The sequence below is a fragment of the Meriones unguiculatus genome, chromosome X, assembly GCF_030254825.1.
Source record: "Meriones unguiculatus strain TT.TT164.6M chromosome X, Bangor_MerUng_6.1, whole genome shotgun sequence".
In the NCBI taxonomy this organism is placed as follows: domain Eukaryota; kingdom Metazoa; phylum Chordata; class Mammalia; order Rodentia; family Muridae; genus Meriones; species Meriones unguiculatus.
The window spans coordinates 22,369,236-22,392,801 of record NC_083369.1 but is presented as its reverse complement, the minus strand read 5'-3'; the positions used below and the strand labels follow the sequence as shown (position 1 = coordinate 22,392,801).

General features: G+C 39.8%; 2 pseudogenes; both read left to right on the top strand.

Annotated features, from left to right (window-relative positions):
• The first annotated feature begins 12,648 nt into the window (after window positions 1–12,648).
• Window positions 12,649–12,759, top strand: LOC132650263 (small nucleolar RNA SNORA17; annotated as a pseudogene).
• A 6,776-nt stretch (window positions 12,760–19,535) lies between these two features.
• LOC110542175 (Y-box-binding protein 1-like) lies at window positions 19,536–20,641 on the top strand (annotated as a pseudogene).
• Window positions 20,642–23,566: the final 2,925 nt, after the last annotated feature.

Genomic DNA, 23,566 nt, shown 5'->3' with positions numbered 1-23,566 from the left:
CAAACCTAAGTATTTGAGGTTAGTGTGATACCCCATTCTCAATCATTGGACAATATCAGTCCATGAGGGCAAAGAGAGCAAAACCAATGGACAGGGGTGGATTTCAGTGTGTATGATAGAATAACTGACTTCTGGGATCAGCACGAGCAAGACTGCTTGACACTATTAAAGGATAGATAGATAGATAGATAGATAGATAGATAGATAGATAGATACATACATAATACATACATACATATACATATATATGTATATATACACACATGTATGTATACACACACACATATATGCATGCATGCACACACAGAGTGAGATGTTTGTTCCCAGGAGGGTAGGTGTATACCATTGGCTGGGGCTTGAGATGCTGGGAATTCCATATATCTATGGGGCAGGTTTTTTTTTTTTTTTTTTCAGGAGAAAGGAAGTTGAAACTGCATTTTGGCCATAGATTATGTGACCTCCCTCAGGGGTGGGGGTCATGCTTAGAGACATCTCCAGGTGAATTCAGGCAGAGAGAAAGAAGGCCCCTGCTGAGACATGGGGGTCTTCCATTCTGCAAAGAGCTCAGAAGAGCTGTCTATACATGGTGGACTGAGACTTTAAACAGTGGGGTGTTCCAACCAGCTAGCATGCATATATGAGAGAGAACATATGGTGTTTCTCTTTCTAGACAAGTGTTACCTTACACAGTGTACTTTTCCAATTTCCATTCATTTATTTGAAAATTTGATAATTTCATTTTTTTATTAAAGTTAAATAAAACTTCATTTATATGAGCTATGTTTTCACTGTCCATTCATCAGCTGATAGATACCCAGGCTGTTTCTATTTCCTGTCTATTTTGTATAGAACATTACTGAATATATATGTACAAGTATCACTGTAGTATCATGTAGAATCCTTTGGGCACATGTCCAGGAGTGGTATTGCTGAGAAGGACTATGTTGTAGTTTTATTTCAAGTATTTTGAGAAACCCTCAAAATGATTTTCCAAGTGACTGTGTTAGTTTACAGTCCCATCAAAGTACATAAAGGTTAAGCTTTTTTTTTCATATATATGCCAACATTTTTTTATTATTATTATTTGTATTCTGGATAATGGCCAATCTGACAAGAGTAAAGCGGTATTTATAAGTAGCTTCAATCTGCATTTTCCTGACAAGGAGTATTAAAGATTTTAAACAGTTTTTCCTAGACACTTTTAATTCCTTTGTTGTGAACCCTAGTTATGAAACGTATTTAAGTGGATTGCTTGTTTTCTTGATGTTTATTCAGTGTTTTTACAGTTTTTTGTTTATTTTACTCTTATATGTTAATTTTTACCATTTACTATATTTAATTCAAGATCAAACACTAATTCAAAAACAGTAAAACTATAGTCTAGTATGGTGATCCACACCTTTAATCCCAGTACTCAGGGAGTCAGAGGCAGGTGGGTCACTTTGAGTTCAAAACCAGCCTGGTCTACAAAGCTAGTCCAGGAAAGCCAAGGCTACACAGAGAATTCCTCTCTTGAGAAAACCAAATACAAAACCAAAACAAAACCTATTAATTTTTGTAGAAAAAAAAAAAGCAATGAAATATTTTGAAGTTTTGCCTTGGGTAAAGATTTCTTACACTGCTCCTAAAGTCATAAACATGGAAAATTGTAAATGGTATCATCATGATTCTAAAGTTTTCAACAGACATTGAAAGAAAATAGAAGAGAAAATTGCAGAATGGGGAAAATATAAAATTCTATGTCATAAAACATTTGTTTAAAACATAAAAAGAACACCTACACTTTCTTTAGAAGAATGTGATATTAGTCAGGCACTGTGGTACACACCTGTAATCTCAGCACTCTGGGAAGCAGAAGCAGGTGGATCTCTATGAGTTTAAGACAAACAAGGTCTACTAAGCCATTCCATTACAGCCAAAGCTACACAGAGAAAACCTGCCTCAAATAATATATATTATTATATTAAAAATAAAGAAAAAAATTATAATCTATCCAAATATAAGTGAGCAATAAACAGGTAAATGAAAAAGATGCCCGATGAATTAATAACTAACCAATCATATCAAAATGAGACATCAATCAAAGATTTTTGACAATGATTAACATTCAACAAAACTATATCAATATTTGGTAAAGGTGCATACTATCTGGAATTCAGATATTGTCAGTAGGTGTGATTATCATCTTGACTCACAATTTGATTGGATTAGTACAATTCATACCTGAGTGTATAAGTGAGGGTGTTTCCAAATATTGTTAAGTACTAAGGACCTTTACCTAATTAACTGTAATCTATTGATGAGATCACAATTCAGACATGTTATTTGACTTTGGTGGGACTATGGAAGATGAGGATTAGTTATGGGAATAGCTTTAATAGAGATAATTTCTTGAAGGCTGTCTTGTTTTGGTGCCTCTGTTTCTGACTTTTCTGTTTTTTTGTTTTTTTTTTTCTTCTGTTCTTCACAAGATGACTAGTCTTTTATTCACAAGCAAAGAAAAAAAGTTCTCAGGGCCATATAATTTTAGCACATGAAAACAGAACAACTCTCTACTCAATGACAACTGGGTCAGGGAGGAAATAAAGAAAGAAATTGAAGACTTCCTGGAATTCATCCCTTGAAATTTGATCTTAACCATTCTGATGGGTATGAGGTGAAATGTTAGGGTTGTTTGATTTGCATCTTCCAAATGACGAAGGACTTTGAGCATTTCTTTAAGTGTTTCTCTGCCATTCAATATACCTCTACTGAGAATTATCTGTTTAGATCTGAACCCCATTTTTTTGATTGGATGACTTTGTTGCTGTTTAACTTCTTCAGTTCTTTATATAATCTGGATATTAGCTCTCTGTCAGATGTAGGGTTGGTGAAGATCTTTTCAAAGTGTGTAGGCTGTCGTTTTGTTCTGATGACAGTGTTCTTTGCTTTACAGAAGCTTTTTAATTTCATGAGATCCCGTTTATTAATTGTTGATCTTAGAGCCTGTGCTGTTGGTGTTCTGATCAGGAAGTTGTCTCCTGTGCCAATGAGGTCAAGGCTCTTGCCCACTCTTTTTTCTAAAAGTTCAGAAGAAGACCATAGGCTTCTCAGTTTCCAAGTGGGTTCCCTAGTGAGAGGTACAGGGCCTGTCTCTGACATGAACTCAGTGGCCAATTCTTTGATTACTGTCCCATGGGGGGGGTGCAGCCTTGTCAGGCCACACAAGAAGAAGATGAAGTCAGCCTTGATGAGAACTGATAGGATAGGATCAGATAGAAGCAGAAGAGGTCATCCCCTATCAGGGTACTAGGAAAAGGCCATAGGATGAAAAGAAGGAGGGTAGGTAGGACTGGGAGCAGATGAAGGAGGGGGCTACGGAAGAGATACAAAGTGAATGAATTGTAATAAATAATTAAATTAAATGAAAAAAAACTTCCAAGAATTTAATGAAAATGAAGGTACAACTTACCCAAACTTATGGGACACAATGCAAACAGTGTTAAGAGGAAAGTTCATAGCAATAAGTGCTTTCATAAGGAAATTTGAGGCATCTCATATAAGCTACTTAACGGTACACCTGAAAGCACTAGGAGAAAAATAAGCATACATGTCCAAGAGTAGTAGACAGCTGAAAATAATCAAATTCAAGGCTGAAATCAATAAATTAGAAACAAAGAGGATCAGAAGGAAGGAAAAGAAGACTCCCCCCATCAGTGAACTTGAGGAGGGGCATGCATGCCAAGGGTGGAGGAAGGGAGGGATTGGGACAGGAGGAGGGAGAGGACCACAGGAGGGATACAAAGTGAATAAAGTGTAATTAATAAAGAATTAAAAAAGAAACATACAAAACAATTCAAATAATCAATGAAACAAAGAGCTGGTTTTTTGACAAAATCAACAAGACAGACAAACCCTTAGCCCAACTAACTAAGGGGCAGACGGACACTATCCAAATGAACAAAATCAGAAATGAAAAGGGGGAAGTAACAAGAGGCACTAAAGAAATCCAAGGAATAATTAAGTCCTACTTTAAAAACCTATATGCAAAAAAACTGAAAATATAAATGAAATGGACAATTTTCTTGATAGATTCCATTTCCCAAAGCTGAACCAAGATCGGGTATATTAAGTAAATATTCCTATATCCCTTAAGGAAATAGAAGCTATTACAAAATCTCCCATCCAAAAAGAGCCCTGGGCCAGATGGTTTCAGCATATAATTCTACATGACCATTTCAAAATACTCCACAAAATAGAAACAGAAGAAATATTACCAAACTCATTCTGTGAGGCTACAGTCACCTGATTCCCAAAACTACAGACAATTTGAGGGATTGTGTAGGAACTACTACAGTAAAAGATTCTTGAAAAAAAAATGTGAAAGAATTCTAAATAGACCTGCAAAATAATGGGTGATACATGTCCTAATCTCTCTTCGCTAAATGAAAGTTTCACTTCTGGGAATAGGCTACATCTAAATGAGTTGTTGGCCAACAAACAAGCCAGGCTCTTTTCACAGTTATTGTAGGCCCTATTTCTTTTCTTTCTTATTCTTTTCTCTTTTATTTTCCTTTCTTTGTTTTTTTTTTTTTTTGTGTGTGTGTTTTTGAGACAAGGTTTATTTGTGTAGACTTGGCTATCCTGGACTTGTTTTGTTTGCCTGGGATGAAGCTCACTTGGTCATAATGGATGATATCTTTGATGTATTCTTGTTTTCATTTTGAGAGTATCTTGTGGAATATTTTTGCATCAATGTTCATAAGGGAGATTGGCCTGAAATTCTCTTTCTTTATTGGGCCTTTGTGAAGTGTAGGTAACAAGATGACTGTGGCTTCACAGAATGAGTTTGGTAATGTTCGTTCTGTTTCTATATTTTGAAACAGTTTGAAGAGAATTGGAGTTAGCTCTTCGATTGTCTTTTAGAATTTTGGGCAGAAACCATCTCTCCAAGGGCTCTTTTTAGATTAGAGACTTTTGATAGTGGCTTCTATTTCCTCTGGGTACATAGGACTATTTATTTTATTTACTTGGTCTTGATTCAGCTTTGGTAATTGGATTCGATCAAGAAAATTGTTTATTTCATTTAGACTTTCAAATTTTGTGGCATATAAGCTTTTAAAGTAAGACCTAATGATTGTTTGGATTTCCACAGTGTCTGTTGTTATGTCCCCCTTTTCATTTCTGATTTTGTTGATTTGGATGGTGTCTCTCTGCCTTTTAGTTAGCTTGGCTAAGGGTTTGTCTATCTTGTTGATTTTCTCAAAGAACCAGCTCTTGGTTTCATTAATTCTTTGAATTGTTTTATTTGTTTCTAATTTATTGATTTCAGCACTGAGTTTGATTATTTCCAGCAGTCTACTCCTCTTGGGTGTGTCTGCTTCTTCTTTTTCTAGGGCTTTCAGGTTGGCCATTAAGTTGTTTGAATGAGATGTTTCAAATTTCTTCTTGAAAGCACTTAATGCTATGAACTTTCCTCTTAGCACAGCTTTCATTGTGTCCCATAAGTTTGGTTATGTTGTGCCTTCATTTTCATTGAATTCTAGGTAATCTTTCTTTCTTTATTTTTTCTATGATCCAGTTGTCATTGAGTTCCAAGTTGTTCAGTTTCTATGTGTGTGTGTGTGTGTGTGTGTGTACACTTTTTGCTATTTATGTTGTTGTTGAGGTCCAGCTTTAGTCCATGGTGATCACATAGGATACAAGGGATTATTTCAATCTTCTTGTATCTTCTGAGGCTTGCTTTATGACCAATTATATGGCCTATTTTGGAGAAGGTTCCATGATGTGCTGAAAAGAGGTTATACTCTTTTGAGTTTGGGTGAAAAATTTTGTAGACATCTATTAGGTCCCTTTGTTTTAAGACCTCTTTAAGTGTCATTATTTTCCTATTTAGCTTCTGTGTAGATGATCTGTCCCTTGTTGAGAATGGAGTGTTAAAGTCTCCCACTATTAAGGTGTTACAATCAAAGTGTGATTACAGCTTTAATAATGTTTCATTTACAAATGTATGTGCTCTTGTATTGGGGGCAGAAATGGACAGCATTCTGTTGCCCCCTGCTGCATTTTTAATTTTATGAGAAATGAAGTACCTTTCCTCATCTTTTTGATTAATTTTGGTTGAAAATCTATCTTATTAGACATTAGGATAGCTATCCCAGCTTGTTTTCTGGATCCGTTTGCTTGAAAAACCTTTTTGCCAGCCCTTTACTCTGAGGTAGTGTTTACCTTTGATGCAGAGGTGTGTTTCTTAGATGCAGCATATTGTTGGACATATGCTGTCCATATTGTTGGACATATGTTTCTGCAACTATTCTCTTAGTCTGTGTCTTTTTACTGGAGAGTTGAGTCCATTTATGTTGATAGATAATAGTGATCAACGAATGTTAGCTCTTTTTATTGTAGAGTTTGTGGTGTTACCATGTTTCAGTGCTTGTTTTCTTTTAATTGTTTTTTGTTGTGAAGTTATCTATATCCTGTGTTTTCTTGTGTGTAGTTGTTTTCAGTGGATTGAAGTTTTCCTTCTAGTTTCTTCTGTAGGGTTGAATTGCTGTGTAGATATTAAGTCTAGTTTTGTCATGGAATATTTTGTTTTCCATCTATGTTGAGTGAAAACTTTGCTGAGTATAGTAGCCCAGGTTGGCATTTGTGGTCCCTTATAGTCTACATGACATCTGTCCCCTGGGCCCTTCTGGCTCTCACAGTTTCTGTTGAGAAGTCTGGTGTTATTCTGATAGGTCTACGTTTATATTTTACTTGGTCTTTATCCCTTGATGCTGTTAATATTTTTTCTTTGTCCTGCAGATTTAGTATTTTGACTCTTATGTGACATGAGCAGTTTTCTTTTCTGGTCTAATCTATTTGCTGTTCTGTAGTCCTCTTGTATGTTTATGGACATTTCCTTCTTTAACTTAGGAAAGTTTTTTTCTATGATTTTCTTGAATATATTCTATGGGCCTTGAGCCTGGAATCTTCTTTTTCATCTATTCCTATTATTTTTAGATTTCGTCTTTTCATGGTGTCCTTGAATTCCTGGATGTTTTGTATTTGGGACTTTTTTGAATTACTTTTTCTTTAAGAGATGCAACAATTTCTGCAAGTGTTTTTTTCAGTGTGTGGGTGTGTGCCTTGAAGGACAGGGTGCTAATGCGTGTAGATGTCTGGAATATGCATGCTAAGTGCAGGAGGGGGTGTGGGTGCTGGGACTGATTGTGGGAGCAATGTGCATATGCAGGTGTCCTGAATACCTCAGTGGCCTACAGGCTTGTCATACTGCACTGTCCTCCTGGTATTCAGATCTGTCTGGGTTGCACCATCTTGGCTCCAGTAACTATTTGCCTGGACTCCACTGAGAGAGCCACAGAACAGGGGCTTCAATGTTGAGAATGCTATTCCAAGGATCCCTATGTTGCCCACAGTGGGGGTGTAGGTTGGAGGGATCTGATATCTGGCTGCTAGTCTATAGGGACCCTGGATCTGGGGCTCTTAATACACTCCCTTGAAGGTACACTCACTCTCTAGCAGACCTAATCAGAAAACACAGAGGTTCTCCCTCTTCTCTACTCTCAGATTTGGGCCTGCAGGGGCAAATGAGAATGCAAGAGATCTGCCAGCTTGGTGGTGTTCACTGTTTGTCCATTGGTCAGGGATACCCTTACTTGGTGTAGCCACTTTTATTGTCTCAGTCACTGAGCAGGGAGGTGCCTGTTAGGGCTTTCTGACACCCTGATACTGCTGGTACAGCTGTCAGCTGAGAGACCCTGGGTGGCCCATACAGCTGCCTGCTGCCCTACTGCTGACCATGCAGGCCCAAGCATTTGCCCATACAGCTGCCTCTCCCACAGCAGATCTGAGAGTCTTGTACAGCCTCCTGGTGGGAGACCCATACACCTGCCCACCACCCATTAATGTTTGCTTCTGAACTGGGAGCCCTGAGCCTCTGATATCTCAGTTAGGGAGGCTAGAGCTTGGGACAACAACTGCTGGGAGGCTTATCTTTGGAACAGCTGAGGAGGAAGGCCTGTGCTTGGAGTAAGGGGAAGTGCAGGAGGGTTGAATATTCCCAACTTTCAGTCCCTGGAGACAACCGAGGGTGACCTGATCCCAAGGGACTCAGCTCACAGGTTGTCCCCTCTCACCCAGGAAACCTCAATGTTCTGGCTTCAGCTGCCCCTTCACTCACCAATTTCAGTGTTTCAGGTCCTGTGCTCCTCAGACAGGGTGAGTGCTGGTCTCCTCCATTTTGGATGCCCCCATTTTCAGAATATTTAAAGGAAAAAAATCTATTTTCAATAAAAGAAATATAGAAAAAAGTGAAAATAATTTAAGATGGACAAGTAGAATTTAACAGAGAAACAGGTTATCTAATGAAAATCAAAAGTTACATTAATAAAGAAATGAAAATATATTAGGATCTAAAACATAATCTTCAGAGTAAATACCCACTACCTGATGACAGATCCGTAAAAGAGAATCTCAAGTATTTGAAGGGAAGGTAGAAGAACTGGTTAGCTCAGCGAAAAAAAATATGTTAAATATAAAAATATTAAAGCACAAACCATCCAGGTATTACTGCAGTGACACTGAGAAACAAACAAACAAACAAACCAATGAGTAATGATTGATAAATGAGAATTAACCCAAGTTAAAGGTACAGAAAATATTTTTATTATTTTTTTCTTTATTAATTACACTTTATTCACTTTGTATCCCCCCCTGTGGTTCTCTCCCTTCTCCCATCCCAATCCCTCCCTTCCTCCACCCTCTGTATGCATGCCCCTCCCCAAGTCCACTGATAGGGGAGGACTTCTTTTCCTTCCTTATGATCCTAGTCAATTAGGTCTCATCAGGAGTGGCTGCATTGTCTTCTTCTGTGGCCTGGTAATGTTGCTTCCCCCTCAGGGGGAGGTAATTAAAGAGCAGGCCAATCAGTTCATGTCAGAGACAGTCCCTGTTCCTATTACAAAGGAACCCACTTGGATACTGAACTTCCATGGGCTACATCTTTGCAGGGGTCTTAGCTCCATGCATAGTTGTTGGTTGGAATATCAGTCTCAGGAAGGACTCCTGTGCTCAGATTTTTTGGTTCTGTTGTTCTCCTTGTGGAGTTCCTGTCCTCTCCAGATCTTACTGTTTCCCACTTCTTTCCTAAGATTCCCTGCATTCTGTCCAAAGGTTGCCCATAAGTCTCAGCATCTACATTGATAGTCTGCAGGGCAGAGCTTTTCAGAGGTCCTCTGTGTCAGGCTCCTGACTTGTTCCCTCTTTTCTCCTTCTTCTGATGTCTAACCTCTTTGCCTTTCTGGATAGGAACTGAACAATTTAGCAAGAGTCCTCCCTCTTGATTAGTTTCTTTAGGTGTACAGATTTTTTACTAGGTTTATCCAATATTATATGTCTATATGAGTGAGTATATGCCTTGTGCATCTTTCTGCTTCTGGGGTAGCTCACTCAGGATGATCTTTTCCAGATCCCATCATTTACCTGCAAATTTCATGATTTCCTTGTTTTTTATTACTGAATAATATTCCATTGTGTAGATATACCACAATTTGTGCATCCATTCCTCCACTGAGGGGTATCTGGGCTGTTTCCAGCTTCTGGCTATTACAAATAAGCCTGCTACAAACATGGTTGAGCAAATGTCCTTATTGTGTACTTAAGAATCTTTTGGATATATGCCTAGGAGTGGTATACCTGGATCTCGAGGAAGCGCTATTCCTACTTGTCTGAGAAAGTGCCAGATTGCTTTCCAGAGTGGTTGTACAAGTTTATATTCCTACCAGCAGTGGAGGAGGGTTCCCCTTTCTCCACAACCTCTCCAGCATGTGTTGTCTCTTGAGTTTTTTATCTTAGCCATTCTGATGGGTGTAAGGTGAAATCTTAGGGTTGTTTTGATTTGCATTTCCCTGGTGGCTAATGAGGTTGAGCATTTCTGTAAGTGTTTCTCTGCCATTTGATATTCCTCTGCGGAGGATTCTCTGTTTAGCTCTGTACCCCATTTTTAATTGGATTACTTGATCTTTTTTGCTGTTTAATTTTTTTAGTTCTTTATGTATACTGGATATTAGCCCTCTGTCAGATATAGAGTTGGTGAAGATCCTTTCCCAATCTGTAGGCTGTCGTTTTGTTCTGAAGACAGTGTCCTTTGCTTTACAGAAGCTTTTCAGTTTCGTGAGGTCCCATTTATTGATTGTTTCTCTTAGAGCCTGTGCTGTTGGTGTGCAGAAAATATTTTTAACAGAATTGTAGAAGAAAAGTTCTCCAACCAAAAAAAAAAATCAATCGCCTATGAAAGTAAATAAAGCATGCAGAATTCCAAATATACAAGGTCAGAAAAACAATTTCCTACAACAAATGTTAATCAAAATACAAAATGTACTTTAAGTTTTAGCTAGAGCATTATGAAAACTGATATTATCAATGGGACATAAATAGGAAAGAATGAGGGTAATGTATCTTTATGTGCCAATAATATTATTTTTCATAAAAGACCATAGTAACTCTACTAAGAAACTTCTAAAGCTGATAAACATTTTCAACAAAGTAGCAGGATTCAAAGTTAATACACAAAATTCCATCTGTAGCTTTCTTGTGTAAAAATGACAGATTGAAAAAAGTTAAACAGCTCTTTAGAAAGTGTCTCTCTTCTTTCTGTGTGTATGTGTGTGACTCTCTTTTTAAATAATTAATTAATTAGTTAAAATTCATTCACTTTGTATCCCTGTGGTAGCCCCCTCCCTCTTTTCCTAGTCCCACCCTCCCTTCCTCTTCTCCCCCTATGCCCCTTCCCTAGACTCTTGATAGGGGAGGACTTCCTCCCCTTCCATCTGACCCTAGCTTATAAGGTCTGATCAGGACTGGTTGCATTGTCCCCCTCTGTGGCCTGACAAGGCTCCACCCCCCAGGGGGAGGTGATCAAAGAGCTTGCCACTGAGTTCATGCCAGAGACAGACCCTGCCCCCTTACTTGGGAACTGAGCATCTTATGGTCTTCCTCTGAGCAGGGGTTCCTCTCTATGCATGGTCAATGGTTGGAGTATCAATCTCTGCAGGTCCAGAGAACTTTTAAGGCTCTGTCGTTCTTCTTGTGGAGTTCCTGTCTCCTCCAGGTCTTTCTGTCTCCCTCTTCTTCCATAAGGTTTCCAGCACTCTGGCCAAAGTTTGGCTATGACTCTCAGTATAGGTAGGGTCTCAGTACAGGTTCCCTGTGGAAGGCTCATGTCCTGTTACTTGTCTTCGCCTACTTCTGATGTCTATCCTGTTTGCCCTTCTGAGTGTGTGTCTCACTCTTATTCCACAAACACGTGTGTGTGTGTGTGTGTGTGTGTGTGTACATATTGGAAATATTGCACAAGCAAGTAAAAGACTTGTATACAAAAATTAAGACATTGATAAAAACTGAATAAGACACTGGGCATGGGGATGGGAAGAAACCTCCCATGCTAGTAAATCTAGGATTGACATTGTCAAAATGGGCATCCTATCAAAAGTAATCTACAGATTCAAAGCAATGTCCCTAAAAACTCCAACACAGTTCTTCAAAAATGTATGTGAAAATAGTATAAATAGCTTTAATAGTAGTGTAAATAGCTTTATGTGAAAATAGTATAAATCTAGACTAACTAAAAATATCCTGAATAATAAAGAAACAATTAGAAATAATATTCCAGATTTCAAATTTTACTTCAGAGCTCTATAAATTTTAAAAAAGAATATAATTACATAAAACAGACATGCATGTAACTCTCCACACCTATGGACACCTGATTTTTGACACATACAAAAGCAAAAAATACAAAGTGGAGGGAAGACTTCAACAAATGGTGATCATCAAAGTGGATGGCTATATGTAGAAACATGAAAATGGACCCATATTTATCATCTTGCACAAAACTCAACATTAAGTGAATTAATGATCTCAACAAAATACAAGATATCATAAATATGACAGAAGAGAAAGCAGGGAATAGGTTTAATGCATTGGAACTGTAAAGGACTTTCTGAACAGGACACTGATAGCCTCTACACTAAGGAAAGAATAAATGTGACCTTATAAAGCTGAAAAGCTTCTGTATGGCAAAGGTCACAATTATTCGGACAGTGTGTACTAAATGGAATAAGGTCTTTAACAAGTACTTATCTGATAGAGGGTTAGTACCCAGAATATATGAATATGTAAGAAAAAAATAAAAACTTCGAACATCAACAAAACCAACAATGCAAATAAAAAACAACTTACATAATTAAACAGAATCACCAAAGATGAAACACAAATGGCTGAGAAACACTGAAAGTCATGTTCACCATCCTCATCCATTATGGAAATGATAATTAAAACTACTTTTGAGTTTACACCTTATACCAGTCAGAATAAGCAAGATCGATAAAACAAATGTCATCTCTTGATGGCAAGAATATAGGAGAGTAAGAGTATTAATCCATTGATGGCTGTGGAAATGCAAATTTGTACAGCCACTGGAAATCAGTGTGGAGTTTTCTAAGGAATCTGGGAATAGGTCTACATGAAGATCCAGCTATATATCACTCTTGGGTATATATCCAAAGGACTCTACAACCTACAACAGAGTTGGGTTGGTGGGAATTTCTGGGAGGAGTTGGGGGAAGCAAAATTGATGATTACAATATGGTGTATGAAAAAAATACGTTCACTGCCCCTATAAACATTGTGGGTGTGGCTGCTGTGTCATATCAGCAGGTAGCAGAGAGGAGAACAGGTATGTGTTCTGACTTATGAACGCCTGATTAGTAGCTTAACATTCCCTGAACAAAGCGAGCCTGAGACTACAACCAGTCAAGGGAGCTCAGACAGAGAGCTAGCCTATGATGACTACCAGTCTGGTTTTGCACAGGCTCAAGAGCTCCCAGAACCAGGAGCAAACTGATGACTAGGACTAGAAGAACCCCACCTGTTACTTAGGCTCCCAGGTGGGAATGAGCCCAAGACAGATAAGCTCATGGGGTCACTAAGGCAGGCCCGGTAAAGAGAAAGCCTAAGATGACTGCCAGGCCAGTGCCATGGTGTATAGATAGGAGCTAGCCTGAGTCGACTACCAATTGGGTACAGTGCGGGCCTCGGTGTGAGGGTGGGGGTAGACCATGATTGAGATGATTCATGCCCAGTGCCATAATGCACAAGAAAAACATAGCACTCCTGAGACCACTCTTGAGATGACTCCGAAAATTCAAAGAACACACGCTTCAGTAAAAGGAGCAAGTAAATAGTGGAAAAATAGGTGAGAAAGAGAAACAAAAGGATAAGGGCACAATGGAGAAAGGGAGAACTGTAGGTTTCAGAGTAGTGAGGAAGAGTCTGATGTGAATAGCCAGGGATGCCACCTGAGACCATGGTGGGATTCTGGCTTATGTTGCCGCTGGGTGGGGTGGGTACATATCTGGATCACTGGCCCTGGAAGAGCTGTTTACCACCAAAAGGCCATGCAGACGTCTCTGGTGTGGGCTCCTATCTGGGGACATGTTGATGTCTGACAGCTGTACAGAAGTGACCTCCTCTCTCACTTGGGCATCCTGAGAGAGCTGGCCCTGGGGACATGAAAGCTGAAGAGCTGACCTGCCCTTAGCCAGCTGCAATACTTGGGAGAACAGGCTTAAACATTGTAGGAATTGTAGGTCGGCAGGCTCTCTAAAGATACAAGAGTGGGAGACCTAGCCCTACCATTCATCTCCCCTGGATAATAGAGGAATAACCTTCTTCCCCTCCCCCCACCACTTATAGCAGCATAAGAACAGCCCTGGGGTCATGAGATCAAGAGAGATGGCCCTGCCCCTCACCTTCTGCAGCACTCAAGAGCAGGACCTGTACTGCAATTGGGTAGCACAATAGAGCTAACCTTGATGGCAGGGGTGCAGGTAACTTTACCCAAGCAAGTGAATAACTTGTATGATAAAACTTTAAGACTTAAAGGAAAGAAATATCAGAATGTGGAAAGATTTCCCATGCTCATGCATTGGGAGAATTAACATAGTAAAAATGGCTATCCTATCAAAAGGAATCTATACATTCAATGCAATCCCCATCAAACCCCTAATACAATTTCTTTTTCAAATTTTACTTTTTATTAATTACAGTTTTTTCACTTTGTATCCCAGCTGTAGCCTCCTTCCCCATCCCCTTCCAATCCTACCTTCCCTCCCTCTTCTTCTCTTATGCCCCTCCCTCAGACCTCCCCTTCCACCTAGTTTACCAGATCTCATCAGGACTGGCTGCATTGCCTTCCTCTGTGGACTGATAAGGCTGCTCCCCCATTAGAGGGAGGTGATCAAAGAGCCAGCCACTGAGTTTGTATCAGAGACAGTCCCTGTTCCCATTGCTAAGGAACCCACTTAGAGACTGAGCTGCCATGGGCTACATCTGTGTATGGCTTCTAGGTTATCTCCATGCATGGTCCTTTTTTGGAGTATCAGTCTCACAAAAGACATCTGTGACCAGATTTTTTTTTTTTTGTTCTTTTGCTCTCCATTTAGAGTACCTGTCCCCCTCAGGTCTTCTTATCTCCCATTTCTTTCATAACATTCCCTGTACTCTGCAATAAGTTTGGCTGTGAGTCTCAGTGTATGTTTTAATACCCTTCTGGGTAGTCTTTCAGAGGCCCTCTGTGGTAGGTTCCTGTCCTGTTTCCTGTTTTTTCCCTCTTAAAATGTCTGCCCCTTTTGCCTTTCTGAATGAAGATTGAGTATCTTACCAAGGGTCCTTCTTCTTCTTTAACTTCTTTAGGTGTATGGATTTTAGCATGTTTATCCTATATTATATGTCTAATATCCACTTATAAGTTTGTATATACCATGTGTATCTTTTTGCTTCTGAGATACCTCACTCAGGATGATCTTTTCTAGATCTCACCATTTGCCTGTAAATTTCATGATTTCCTGGTTTTTAAGAGCTGACCTGCCCTTAGCCAGCTGAAATACTTGGGAGAACAGGCTTAAACATTGTAGGAATTGTAGGTCGGCAAGCTCTCTAAAGATACAAGAGTGGGAGACCTAGCCCTACCATTCATCTCCCCTGGATAATAGAGGAATAACCTTCTTCCCCTCCCCCCACCACTTATAGCAGCATAAGAACAGCCCTGGGGTCATGAGATCAAGAGAGATGGCCCTGCCCCTCACCTTCTGCAGCACTCAAGAGCAGGACCTTTACTGCAATTGGGTAGCACAATAGAGCTAACCAGGCATTCCATTGTGTAAATCACAATTTCTGTATCCATTCCTCAACTGAGGGACATCTGTGTTGTTTCCAGCTTCTGGCTGTTGCAAATAAAGTTGTTACGAACATGGTCGAGCAAATGTCCTTGTTGTATACTTGAGCATCGTTTGGATATATGCCTATGAGTGGTATAGTTGGATATTAAGGTAGCACTATTCCTAATCCAACACAATTTTAATTAAATTTTTATTTGTAATATTAATTAAAGTTTATTCACTTTGTATCCCAGTTGTAGCCCCATCCCTCATTCCCTTCCAATCATACCTTCCCTCCTTCTTCTCCTCCCATTCCCCTCTCCAAGTCCACTGGTAGAGGAGGCCTTCCTCCCCTTCCATCTGAGCCTAGCTTATCACGTCTCATCAGGACTGGCTGCATTGTCCTCCTCTGTGGCTTGGCAAGGATGCTCCCCATTTAAGGAGTGGTAGTCAAAGAGCCAGCCACTGATTTCATGTCAGAGATAGTCCTTGTTCCCCTTACTGGGGAGCCCACTTTGATACTGAGCTGCCATGGTCTATATATGATCAGAGATTCTAGGTTATATGGATAAAGCAGGAAACAAGAAAGGAGCCTACATCAGAGGACCTCTGAAAGACTCTACCAAGCAGTGTATAAAAGCAGATGCTGAGACTCATGATCAAACTTTGGACAGAGTGCAGGGAATCTTATGAAAGAAGAGGAAGATTATAAGATCTGGAGAGAACAGGAGCTCCACAAGGAGAGCAACAGAACCAAAATATCTTGGCACAGGGTTCTTTTCTGAGACTGATACTCCTACCAACACAATTCATTACAGAACTTGAAAGGATAATACTCAACTTCATAATGAAAATAAAAAAAAAAAAACTCAGGATAGTTAAAATAATCCAATACAATAAATGAATATTCAGAGGTATCACCATCCCTGATTTCAAACTATACTACAGAGCTATAATTATAAAAACTACCTGGTATTGGCATATAGATAGGTGGATCAATGGAATTAAATCAAAGGTACAGAGATATAGCCACATACCTATGAACACCTTATTTTTGATCGAGTATCTAGAAATATACAATGAAAAAAAAGGAAACATAGTCAACAAATTGTTCTGGTCTAATTGAAAGCCAGCATTATAAGAATGCAAGTGAATCCCTTTTTATCACCTACCATAACATTCAAGTTCAAGTGGATGAAAGAACTCAACATAAAATAAGATATCCTGAAACCAATAAAAAAGAAAGTGGGGAGTATCCTTGAAGGCATTGGCACAGTTGACAATTTCCTGAACAGAACACTGATAGCACAGGCACTAAGAACAACAATTAATAAATGGAAACTGATGAAACTGTAAAGCTTCTGTAACGCAAAGGAAACTGTCAATAGTACAAAACAGCAGCTTACAGAATGGGATAAGATTTTCACCAGCTCCACATTTGACATAATTTTAATATCCAGAATATATAAAGAACTGAAAACATCAATAAATCAAATAATCCAATTAAAAATGGGATACAAAAAAGAAAGGAAAAAGTCAAATGATTCTTATATATATGCAGACAATATGGTATAAGAGTATAAGGGAATTTTAACTCAGAACATGGCTGCTCTGGCAAGAGATCACATCCAAAGATCTTCTAGGTCTGTATGATCTGAATGGAATATAGAAACACCTTTAATTGCAGGAGATAAAGGTAAGCACATCATTGAGTTCACGGCCAGCCTTAATTAGTGCAAGTTTTAGACAAGGAAAAGCTTAAGTCCAGGTGTGGTGGTGCAGGACTTAATCCCAGCACTCAGGAGACAGAGAGATGCATATCTGAGTTCTAGTCAGTTCTGTTCAGGAAGTTCAGTTGAGAGTGAGTTGAGAGGCAGTGCAGTGGAGTTGAGTTTGGAGCAGTTCAGTTTGTGGAAACCAGAGACAATTTTACCTGCAGAGTTTTACAGAGACAGGTTGAAGAAAGAACAAGCTAGACGCAGGTAAAGACTGAACAAGACAGATAATGAAAAGGAGTCAGAAGATTAGAACTGATTGCTAGAGTTACTTTGAGGTCAAGCAGAACAATTTAGTCAGAGGCCAAGAGAGAAGTCAGATTGAATTAGTCAGCTTGGAGAGGACTTTGAGCCAGAACAGCTGAGTTGAACCAGCCAGCAAGAGTTCAGAAAGAATAAGAAAGAGTGATCTTATTGAGCAGTAAGTCCCAGAGGCTGAAAACCTTCAACGCCTAGATTAGATTGTGTGGTAAATAGAAGCTTCCAGGACTAGACCTAGGTTAGTAGATGGAGATAAAATTCTATCTGGTGAAATAAAAGTTACTTTCACTACAAAGACCAAAACTTCTACTATCAAAACTCTAGATAAATAATTTCAACAAAGTGGCAGGATATAAAGTTCACTTAACAGAAATTAGTAGCCTTTCTGTAAACCAAAAATAAAAAAAAAAAAAATAAATGCTCCAAGAAAATAGAACATTGGACTGGAGTGATAGTTCAGCCATTAAAGGATAGGCTCACAACCAAAATAAAAGAAAACAGCAGTGACATACTCACATTTACACTAGCACCAAAGACAAGAAAATATCTTGGAATAGCCCTAAGCAAGAATTTGAAAGACCTATACAATGAAACCTTCAAATCTCTGAAGAGATTGAGAAAGACATAATAAAATGATCTTGATATTGTGAAAACAACCATTCTATGAAAAGCAATGTAATTAAATGCATCCCAATGAAGTTATACACAATATTTTTCATGGAAATAGAAAAAATTCCTAAGATTCTTATAGGACTAGAAAATATTCTGTATAGGCAAACCAACATTGAGCAAAATATACACAGGATACATTACCATTTTTTATTTCAAGCTATACTATAGATGTATAGTAATGTGTGTGTGTATTGATTAAAATAAAATAAATTTATATGATGACAGGATGACTATGCCTCCATTACACTTAATAGCTAATAAATAAAAATCACAGGGGTAGGTATGGGTTGCTTTTTTGTGTGCGTTGTTGGCCAGAGTTCCTATAGAGATGTTCTATTTCTAGTTTTCCCCTTAATGAGATATAAACAATCTCTACTCCTTTTCCAGCTGTCTCATTGACAAGCCAAGGTATGATTTCACTAAAGTTTCCTTTGGGGGACCAATGGGTTTATTGGACTTATATAGAGAGCAATAGGTGAAGGGTTTGGGCAGGAGCATGGTGACCTTAAAGTCACCACTGTGGAAAGTCTGCTACCAAAATGAATAATAACTTCTTCATTGCTGTGTAGATGGAGTTCTTGCTTCTTCTTTTTTTTTCACTTTTATCCTTTAATCATTCCCAGTTACCTCGAGGCCAAGTGCAATTAGTGCAGAATTGCATAAAACTGTTAGAGAGCTGTAGCTGGATATTTGGATGAGAGTCCCAGAATCCTCCCTGACCCCTCCTTCCAAGATGGAAGGTGAACACAACAGTAAGTCCAGCTACGGTGATGTCTTACAAGCATGCCCAGGTGACCTCCTGAAGATTGAAGAAGCTTGGCTCCAAGGATGTTCTTGTACAACACCCCAAACATTATAAGCTACTTCCAATGGTAGCACGTACCCTTTTGAAAGTGATAGTAAGACCCATTGCTGAAGACACCCATACTTGAGCCACAGAACACGGAAAAATCAACCTGGTAATGAGCCAAAAGCTTAATTCCTATCGGTTGGCTTATAAAGTGCTAGAAAGCATCATGCACACCACAAGAGTAAAAATCAATCTTACCGGGCTCTGATCCCAGCAAGCTATGATAATGACTGACCTGTTAAAACATGTCTATGGTGCAATAGTGGCAAGGATACCGTGCCAGTATCTGGCCACTTTTTGATTGGATATAAATGAAACATATGCCTGGCACCATTATTGGACCAACAGCCTATGACTAAACAGGTCATATGCCCTAGAAGAAAAACTACTATTATATTATTATACTAAGTGAAAATTGTGTTAAACTGACTCCAAATTATTTTTATCACTATAAACATAGATTAATACATCTTTCAAATTTCATCACAGTGCTTCTATTGGCAATAGTAATTAACACAGATCTACAACTAGCCAAGATACAGAGAATAAGAGATGTGGAATTCTCAGTCCTAAATAGAAAAGTTATGCTCTAACCCATTTTTAAGACTTTGGAATCGATTCTCGATAGTTCGATCGGTAGCGGGAGCAGAGAGCGGACCCCAGAGAGCCCTGAGAGCCCCACCGCCGCCGCCGGCCTAGTCACCATCACACCCCGGGAGGAGCCGCAGCCGTCGCCGCCGGCCCCAGTCACCATCACCGCAACCATGAGCAGCGAGGCCTAGGACCCAGCAGCCTCCCGCCGCCCCCGCCACCGCCCTCAGCGCCCCCCCCCCCCCCCCCCGCCGACAACAAGCCCGGCTCCACGGGCAGCGGCGAGGGGAATGGCGGCCCGGACGGCCACACATCGGCGGCGCCCAACCGGTGGGGACAAAAAGGTCATCTCAACGAAGTTTTTGGGAATAGTAAAATGGTTCAATGTAAGGAACGGATACGGTTTCATCAACAGGAATGACAACAAGGAAGATATTTGTACACCAGACTGCCATAAAGAAGAATAACCCCAGGAAGTACTTTCACAGTGTAGGAGATGGAGAGACTGTGGAGTTGGTGTTGTTGAAGGAGAAAAGGGTGCTGAGGCAGCAAATGTTACAGGCCCTGGCAGAGTTCCAGTTCAAGGCAGAGAATACGCAGCAGACCGTAACCATTATAGACGCTATCCACGTCATAGTGGCCTCCACGCAATTACCAGAACAGTGAGAGTGGGGTAAAGGATGAGGGATCAGAAAGCGCTCCTGAAGGCCAGGCCCAACAGCGCCGGCCCTATCGCAGGCGAAGGTTCCCACTTTACTACATGCGGAGACCCTATGGGCGTCGACCACAGTATTCCAACCCTCCTGTGCAAGGAGAAGTGATGGAGGGTGCTGACAACCAGGGTGCAGGAGAGCAAGGCAGACCAGTGAGACAGAACATGTGTTGGGGTTACAGACCACGATTCCGCAGGAGCCCTTCTCTCCAAAGACAGCCTAGAGAGGATGGCAATGAAGAGGACAAGGATAATCAAGGAGATGAGACCCAAGGTCAGCAGCCACCTCAATGTCAGTATCGCTGCAAGCAACTTCAATTACCGACGCATACGCCCAGAGAACCCTAAACCAAAAGATGGCAAAGAGACAAAAGCAGCAGATCCACCAGCTGAGAATTCGTCTGCTCCCGAGGCTGAGCAGGGCGGGGCTGAGTAAATGCCGGCTTACCATCTCTACCATCATCCGGTTTGGTCATCCAACAAGAAGAAATGAATATGAAATTCCAGCAATAAGAAATGAACAAAGATTAGAGCTGAAGACCCAAGTACTGCTTTTTGCCCGTTGACCAGATACACTAGAACTATCTGCATGGGGTTTTTATTATTTTTACCTAAACATGGCTCTTTTTGGTAATGACAAACGTGTTTTTTTAAGAAAAAAAAAAAAAAAAGCCTGGTTTTTCTCAATACACCTTCAATGGTTTTTAAATTGTTTCCTATCTGGTCAAGTTGAGATTTTTAAGAACTTCATTTTTAATTTATAATAAGTTTACAACTTGATTTAAAAAAAAAGTCAACAACAAAAGGGAGTCATATGAAAGGGGAGGAGGTCCTCCCCTATTAGTGGACTTGGAAAGGGGCAGGGAGGAGATGAGGGAGGGAGGGTGGGATTGGGGAGGGAATGAGGGATACAGCTGGGATACAGAATTAACAAAATGTAACTAATGAGAAAAATAAAATTATAGAAAAAAAAGTCAACAAACTGCAAGCATCTGTTAATAAAGGTCTTAAATATATATATATATATATATATATATATATATATATATATATATACTTTGGAATCATTGCAAAAAAGAGTGTGGAATGAATGGAAAACTCACAGGTGATGTTTGACCATAAGAAAGCAGTTTTCTGAACTTAGCATGTATGAATTCATAGTAGATTTGATAACATACACAAGAACTATTCAGTTTCAAACCAGACCAAATCCCAGCATGGAAATGGAAACTTGGCTTGAATTTTCACTGTTTGGGAAGTATTGGCAGTTGCTAGCTTCTGAGAGAAAGAGAGTCAATTATCCCTGACAGTAGAGCCACTGGTAAGGTGACTGTGATGAGTGAAAGAGCATGCATTCTAGAATATTTGGGCAGAATAAAATGGGACTTAGTTTGTTTGTTTGTTTGTTTTAAGACCACAAAATTGAATGGGTAGAGAACTGGGATGAGGAGAAGCTATGGTTCCAAAAAGGAGATGATCTAAGTGAGGTAAAAATGATCAAAACACATTGTATATGAATCTTAAAGTATTAGAAAAACAGGAACCATGGACAAGAGAGCCAAGATACTTAGTGTAAAACAAAACACTAAATGCCTTTAAATAAAAAGTAGTAATAAAATGAGTCTATTTTTGTGCCTTTTATTAGTTTTGTTTTGGATTTTTTAAGATTTTTTTTTATTTACAGGTTATTTACTTTGTATCCCACCTTTAGCTCCCTCCTTCCCCTCCCAATCCCACTCTCCCTACCTCTTCTCCACCCATTTCCCTCGCCCAGTCCACTGGCTATCAGGTCTCATAATAACTGGTTGCATTGTCTTCCTCTGTGGCCTGGTAAGGCTGCACCCACCAGAGGGGGAGGTGACCAAAGAGGAGGCAAAACAGTTTATGTCAGACACAGTTCCTGTTCCCATTACTAGGGAACCCACTTGGACACTGAACTGCCATAGGCTACTTCTGTGCATAGGTTCTAGGTTATCTCCATGAATGGTCCTTGGTTGGAGTATCAGTATTAGAAAAGACCACAGAGCCCAGATTTTTTTGGTTCTGTTGCTCTCCTTGTGGAGCTCCTGTCCTCTCTAGGTCTTACTCTCTCCTACTTCTTTCATAAGATTCCCTGCAATCTGCCCAAAGTTTGACTATAACTCTTAGCATCTGCTTTGATACAGTGCAGGGCAGAGTCTTGCAGAGGCCCTCTGTGGTAGGCTCCTGCTCTGATCCCTGTTTTCTCCCTCTTCTGATGTTCATCCTCTTTGTATTTCTGAATGAAAATTGAGCATTTTACCCAGAGTCCTACTTTTTGCTTAGCTTCTTTAGGTGTGCAGATTTGTTGTTATGTATTAGGTGTATAATTTTTTGTTATGTTTTAGGTGTACAGATTTTAGTATGTTTATCCTATATTGTATGTCTGATATCCATTTATGAGTAAGTATATACCCCGTGTGTCTTTCTGCATCTGGGATACCTCACTCAGGATGATCTTTTCTAGTTCCCACAATCGCCTGCAAATTTCATGATTTCCTTATTTTTAATTGCTGAGTGATATTCCATTGTGTAAATATACCACAATTTCTGTATCCATTCCTAAACTGAGGGGCATCTAGGTTGTTTCTAGCTTCTGGCTATTACAAAAAAAGTTGCTATAAACATGATTGAGAAAATGTCCTTGTTGTATACTTGAGCATTTTTTAAATATGCCCAGAAGTGGTATAGCTGAATCTTGAGGTAGACTATTCCTAATTTTCTGAGAATGCACCAGATTTATTTCCAAAGTAGTTGTACAAGTTTACATTCTCACCAGCAATAGAGGAGGGTTCCACTTTCTTTTTTTTTTTTTTTCAATGCAGTTTATTCAGGAACCTTGAACAATCCTCGGACCCTGGGGAAAGCCAGCCCACAGCTTAAATAGCCTCTGGGTAGCCAACCCAGGCGTGCTACGTGGGCAATGCAGATAGGTCCACATACATGGAAGCAAGCCAGATCCTCAGCCTTAGCCAAATGTGGAATTGTTCGTGACAGAGAGCACTCACCATCGGGAAGGTGGAAGGCGGAAACCAGCTCCATCTTTAAGGCATAGCATTCCGCAGCTCTCTACAGTTTCTCCTTTTTGTTTTAGACGCATCAGGCAAGAGTAGAGGTCTGATCTCTGATATTAGAAATAAATTGGGACTTTGTAAATATGTTCATTTAGGTGTCATCCACCCAAAGAGCATCAGACCCGTCTGATACCTTTTTCTCAGAGGCGGGACCTGGGGCATCAACCCGCATGCAATCAGACATGTTCTTCTCTGGGTCCAAAGCGGCTGACCCTGAGTGCAGTGCTTAGCCTTGCATCCTGAGCGTATCATTTTAGCTTTTTATGGTATCCAACCAGGCTTGGGGAGAATGTCCTGCTTCAATGGCTGTAAAGGCCTGAATGATCATGGCTGCATCACACTGTTGTGAGACTCTAATCTTGCATATATACCACAGGCAAACCAAGGAGACCAACACCAGAAGGCCTGCTAACGCT